We start from the raw sequence: 7341 nt of genomic DNA, 5'->3' as shown, positions 1-7341 counted from the left end.
GAATTTTTGTACAAGACTCAACGTTTATAACAATGAAATCGCCTTTTAGGGGACAATAAACAAACTGTTTCCAGGTTTATGCATTACATATAACAAAAATATAAATCTGTTCTGCAAACATTTATTGTCCAATGTGAGTGCTTTTAAAAACACGAAAAAGACAAAAACTGTCATTTCTGATGACAAAAATACAGTGAAAACATAGGACAGTCACAAACATACGAATCTTAAACAAAAATATAGGCGTCAAAATTCTATATAGTCGATGGATAACTCAGCTAAGTCTAGAATGATAACACCAGTCGAACTTTACAATTTTACAAGGATAAAAAACACTATTGATTTACAATCAATAATTGCATAACAAACAAAATAATTGTAAATAAAATCATATAACGAATTTTGGAAATGAATAAATGGAAAATGCCAATGCTATCACCTTTATTTTTCTCGTTTAGACACAAGATGGATAATCAGATCTGTACACATGTTGCATGTAGAAACGACAGTTACATGAGAAAATAATGAAAACCCTCTCCACCTAAAAACAAAATCTAGACCTCAAAAACCAAAAAAGTATAAATAACAATTCCTTTTAAATCGAGTTCAACGACGATGCTCCGATTGCATAACTATGTCTTATATAACTTGTTATATATATAGTGTTTTTAGTAGAAGGTACTTTGTAACAAGCTATTGTTGCTGTTTTTAGATTAAAACCGCGTAAAACTACTTTAAATTACCAGTTTAAGTGAATAGTTTTCTGGTACATGTATCAGTATTATATTTGTGTTTAAGATTCGTCATGTATCATTAGCCAACTTTGTAACTTAATAAAACATGATCATGGTTGTCAAAAAACGATCAACTATTTCGTTAATCCAATTCAACTTTTAAGGTAAGTTTGGGCATTTTTCAAATAAATTAAAATAGTTTTAGGGTTATACGGATATAAAAATATTAATACTTGATATTTGTCAAACACGCTTTCAGAAAAACAGGGAATTATACATTAAGGTGAAGTAACAGTAAATGAACGCCGCCTAGCGGATTCCGCCAAATGTTGCGACGTTTTGTACGAGTTACGTCCCTTTGACAATATTTAACAATGTTGCAACCGGCAACGTTTCGATGAGACAACGCCAGCAAATTTAATGAGAGTATGTAACTTCTAGGAGAATTAAATTAATTGCTAAAATTGAAATATTTACAGGATTTGTAAAAAGTATATGGAAAAAGTCATGAAGACGATCTATAAATTAAAATCGTGAACTTGGCTGGCGTCAAGGACAGACATGGGGTTGTAGAGCTTAGATATCTCGGCGATCAGTGCAAAAACTGTAGCTAACCACTATTTTCACATACTTTTGATGAGGAAAAACAGTGTTATCTCGGAAGTATTCTATATGTCAAAACTGTCCCTACAGAAACTCGACCTATACTAGGAAAAGACATCTTCTAGCAGAAAATAAGAATATTACTATTAAACTTAGTCTTTTTAACATACCCCCTATTTTAAAAATTACAACACCAGTCGCAACAAGAAATATTTTTTTCAAATTTAAGAAATGGAAGTCACATAAAATCATCAGCTGCGCCAGTTGGTCTTGAAACACATGACACAATCGTTTTATATTTACATTAACCTTCTTTACGGTTGCAACAATCATTTAAAACATATAAATCAAAAGTTTTAGACTATAACAGATAAATAATAAATACAAATGTTATTTCACAATTTTTAGATCTATCGCTACATTTTGTTTTCTTACGTTTTTGTAATTGTGCTTTCTTTCACGTCCGTATTTTTGTGGAAAATTGCGATGCTAAAATTAGAACAAAAATCTTTCTAAAAATGCATGTATAAATAGTATAGGCCAATGGTTGAAGAGTATGGTATAATCTCCTAATAAAAGATCAGTCAGTGTTAATTCGTATGGTTGTCGCCTCAAAGGAAATCGCTAAACATATATGAAGGTTGAGAACGAGATTCTATCAATCATGCCGATATCCTACCACTCCTATACACATTGTATATATATACAAAAATAAAATAAAATATGTACACACACTTTCAGTGCTTAAAGTATAATTAAAATCCCTTAACTAGTCAGTACTTTAAAAAGACAGCAACCAGACAACAACACCAGTTCACACAAAATAGAAAACGAGACAAAATCTGATGATAAACATTTGTGCAGATGGACTTCGACAAGAGTCTCAGCCTGTGTGCGTTTGTTTGTGTATGTGTGTGGGTTTTTTTTAATCAAAGTACAGTGGTCAGGGGCGTATCCAGCCGTTTCTAAATGTGGAGATCCCGACCCAAGATAAAAAGGGGGTGTTCCAACTATTTGTCCCCATTAAAACTTGTGCATTAATCGTTAAAAAAATAAGAGTTACAACCCCCGAAACCGCCTTCTGAATCCCCCACTGATATGATTACATGACTAACAAAATACGTACTTTGACGGAAAGGATAGGGTGAACACTTTCATAGGGCATTTGAGCGGGTGGATGCAAATAGGGTCATCACTGGACATTTAAGCTCTGCAATATTAGCCTCATCTGAATTTTCAATTATGACACTTTGGCGAAATGTTCTATGTTACCACCGACAAATGTGACCTGTTCTATTTATAGTAGTAATCGTAGTGTTGTCTTGGGTTGATCTCTTCGTACCAATCAACCGGAATACACGTAAAACGTAAAGCAGATGATGGAATAGCTCAACGTCCTTCAAAAATTAGCCCGTATCGACGTACAGAAATTGATGTGGCAAACCTCAAAAATGGAGGCATTAGCAGCGTTTTTATGTTTGTGTATAGAACAAGACATAACTCTCACCCTTCACTTGGAAAATCTAGAGGGGAAACACACGAATCAATAACAGAAAGAATTAGCGTGGGACTTCGTTTTTTTGTTACAAAACGAAGATGTGATATGATTGTCAATTCGATATACAAGAAACCAAATGCTACATATATAAACAACTATAGGTTACCGTATGACCTTCAACAATTAGCAAAACCCATCCCGAATAGTTAGCTCATTTTTATTTTCGCTAAAATGTTCTTAATATCGGCGCTGAAATGTTCTATACTTTGCGATCAAAGCCCCAATGTCACGGTCCACGGAACATAGTGGGACATCCGTGTACCCGTACTATGGACACATTCTTGTGTATTGTCTAAATTACAACAACATATTGACAGAACACGTTCTGTCGTTATATAGTACCAAAATAATCAATAACATGTTCTGCTGCTGAAGTTACCGGTTTTTCAAAAAGTGGCCAAATCTTATATCGGAAAGGAAAAATAATGCAAACAGTTGATCTGCAAATCTAAGAATTACATGCGCATAATGCAAAGCTTTTTGGTTCGAGAGTTATAAAGCACATAAACTTGAGGGGTTGGATGGGTTTTCCAATTTCCCATCGGAACATATTTTTTTTGGAAACCCAACAGTCACAAAAGAGAGAAAATTAAAGCTTCAATTACATCTTATATTGAGTCACGAAATTAGTTTAATTTCTATTTTGATGTGATTATTATTTATGCGTTCATGCATTTACAAAGTATTTTCGTTTGAATTGATGTATATTGATAATGAACGTATCGTATTTTTTACAACTTATGATTTCATTTAAAATACGTGTCCATAAAAGAGGGTCTTATTGTGGTTTGAGAAATGTAGAATAATGGGCAAAAATTGCAGAAAAGGCAAAACAAACATAGTGAATATTGGGGTGCTAAAATATAAATAATAAAAAATACTGGTAATACAAAGAAAAATCAATAAATGAAGAACCTTCTATCCAGACCCTTATGATAAAAAGAACGTATCAATACAAACACATAATCATGATGCAAATAGAACGTTGGAAATCATAGCATGATAACTTGACGTTATGTAATAAAAATGACGACGTTACGATTTTTGATGTTTTTGTTTGCCAACATGTTGAGGTTGGGTCGCTTCTTCAGGGAAAACGAAGTCGGCGACAATCAACCAATTTGTTAAACAAAGAACAAAATATTATTTTTAAATAAAATCTATGGAGTGAATTTGGTGATTTATACAGCAAAACGAAAATTGTAAAAGAAAAATAAGGATATTCCCTATATATTCAATATAATTTGGTACCCTCTCGGACCATTTGAAAAATGCCTTTTTCTCGAAAATGAAGTCGGTGACCTATACTTTTTTTTGACATTTTCTGATGTATATTTCAATATCTAATCGAGTTCTAAATTTTAACAAAATCTATGGACTAGTTCATTTACTGATCCTTGACATTAAAATCGAAATAATGTTGAATGAAAGTTACCTGATCGGATCTTCAACATCAGTGCATCTACTGATTGCTCACTTTCTGGGCAGCAGGATTTATCTAGGATGCATTGCTTTGTTTTCCGATCATAGCTAGCAACACAGCATGCTTTATGCATTGAACAGAAAGACGCACACGCTGACAGTGATCGTGATTTTTGCTGAATGATTGTGGTAATGTTAGGAAGAATTCTTCTGTCTTTTGTAGTAAAATAGTCATGTTTTACCACATTCAGCTGTGCAACACCCATTGCGAACATAACACACAAACAAACTATCGGAACATTAACTCTCGTCGTATGCAAAATAATCATGGCGAACTATTGTCAGATTCATCTAATGATCAACATAATATCAATGTTCGTATAATATAATTGTTTCCAAACTGAATGTTTTCCAAGCACGCACTTAAATGAATTGCGAACAAATGTACATGGAATATTACAAATTTAATAAATGATTACGAAATAAAAGTATTGGCTAATTGAATGAATATAAATCAGTTGAAATATTATTACATATGCTGTGGGTGTTTAATGTTACAAAACAATCCAATCATAATATTCCATTCATACTATAACATGGATACATTACTAATGTGTATGCTGTTATTGTGCAGAATTACAATGACAGATTTTATATATTACTCTCTTATAATATCAAAGAACAATGTAAGATTTTCTATGGTGTAAGCACATTCCTCGACACTCCTTTTTGACAACAGATGTAATCATGAAATGAGAAAACCTAGTCGAACAAGGACAAAGGAAGAAGCATAGACTAGATACCGACTTATTTTAACCAACAAATGCGCGCACTAAAAAAAAGCAAGAAAATACCAACACGTTAAAGAATGGGTCTGTAGCAGCAGTAATAATGGTGCCTGAAAAGTACGTCATGCCTCTCCATATCAACAAAATTATTGCAATTCAAACAAAAGTAAGGGTTAAAGACAAGATAAGTAAACAATTCATACGTAAAATTTGTATATTTTGATACTCGCCCACCATACCATGCTTACCTTTGAGGAATTTGGTAAAAACCTCTTTTTTCATATGATTTTTAATAGAATTTTTAAATTGTTGTCTGATGTTAGGTGACATCTACCATAGGACTATGATATTTTAAAATATAGTTATATAACAGGGATTTTAACAGTAAGGTTTGTGTATTTGTTCTTCAAAATTCTTTACATACGTCAATAGTTCTGTTCGAGCTAGCAATACCACTTCAGTAGAATAAAGATCTGTGATATAGTCAAGGGTTGGTTCAAAAAATTATTTGGTCATGAATTGTTTTGGTTTTTCCACATAACGATTATCATTCATCTCTACATATAAGCATACAAAACATTGATTGAATCAACGTTTTACGCCACACTTACAATAGTTAGATCGTGGTTGTCGAATATTCAAGCACGTTTATCATGATATCAGAAATTTAAATGGTTTGGTTTGGTCAAGGTTAATTTCTATGGCTCTTTGAACTATAACTGAAAATCGAAAAACAATCATGTATTAATATCATTTTTTTTTATACTCTGAAATAGTGAAGATTGAATATCGAATTATTTCTAAAATAGGTGGACAATTGTATAGAAAGCACGGCGAAAAGGCTTCTCAATATATTTGAAAATCATCAAATCTCCAATTTCAATCTCATAACTCATAACTGTCATTGAAAAGATTCTATTTAAAATTGACCTATCAGGTCGGTACTGGAGACATAGGGACACATACTAAATATGTGGAAAAACACAAAGTGTTCATATAGACAGTCTTTAAAAATCTGGTGTATAGGTTTCAAAAACTTGTTTTTATTCGACGTCAGCAACGACGTTTTGACAAAACATAGTGTGTATGACGTCAGAGGGGTGATATTGACGGTTTTATTTCACTGGGTAATCAATTTAATTTATGATAGCCATTTGAAAATCACCGTCCAAAAACATCAATTAAAACAACATGAAAATGAAATAATCTCTTTTGATCAACATTTTAGTATATAATGTTTTTATGTGAACGCCCAGACATAACATATAAGACCACTAGCAACCATCGACACCAATTGAGCAACAGATACCAGACTCAAAACAAGGACGTACATATTTAGGAGGGATAATTTTAAGACAGTGATTTAAGAACACAACACAACAACACATGGTAACAATCATGAAATGATTAGACATAAGATCTGCACAAAGCACACATATCACTAACATCAATACAGAGAAATAAATGGTACAATGATTACTCACAACTATAAAAGATCGATATCTAAATTAAATTTTAATTTGATAAACACATATCTTCTTATTTAAACAAAATACGATTCTAAAAAGGAACTGGAAACCCACAAATCGACAACAAATTGATAAATTACACTTATCATGACCCTAACCCTTACTCTAACCCTAATTATAAATCTTACCCTAACTCTAACCCTAAACATCGTAATACCTTCAACCAAATGAACAAATACAAAGATCGCCTTCTTCTTTCTTTACTCAGGCTTGCATTACATACTCTTTATAGTAAGTAAATATTTTAGATTAAGTGAACAAGATTGATTGATCCGCAACAGATGAAAGAGGGGTAGTAGGCACCAAAATGATTTTTTAAACTTAACAGTAAAAAACAAGCTAACAACGCCATGGCAACAATGGAAAGAGAAACAAACAGTCTATAATTCACAAAAAAGTGACAAACCAACAGAATCTGTTCATGACATTTACAAAAAAAGCAATGTCCCCACCACATTTCGATAAACAGTGTTACCATTAAAATTTATGACAGGGAAATCAAAATTAAATATATAAGGAGATCGAGTTACCGTTTAACTGTGTTATTAGTTGATAAAGATGTTTTATCGTGTCAAATTGTGACGATTTCAGGGAAACCCACATTTGACAAAGCAACATTTTGATAGCGATTGTATGTCTATAAAATAAACAAGAAATAGTGTTCTTATTCGAGCGTCACTGATCATTCATTTGAGGACAAAACATGC

The sequence above is a fragment of the Mytilus galloprovincialis genome, chromosome 14, assembly GCF_965363235.1.
Source record: "Mytilus galloprovincialis chromosome 14, xbMytGall1.hap1.1, whole genome shotgun sequence".
Classification (NCBI taxonomy): domain Eukaryota; kingdom Metazoa; phylum Mollusca; class Bivalvia; order Mytilida; family Mytilidae; genus Mytilus; species Mytilus galloprovincialis.
This window is presented reverse-complemented; position numbering follows the sequence as displayed.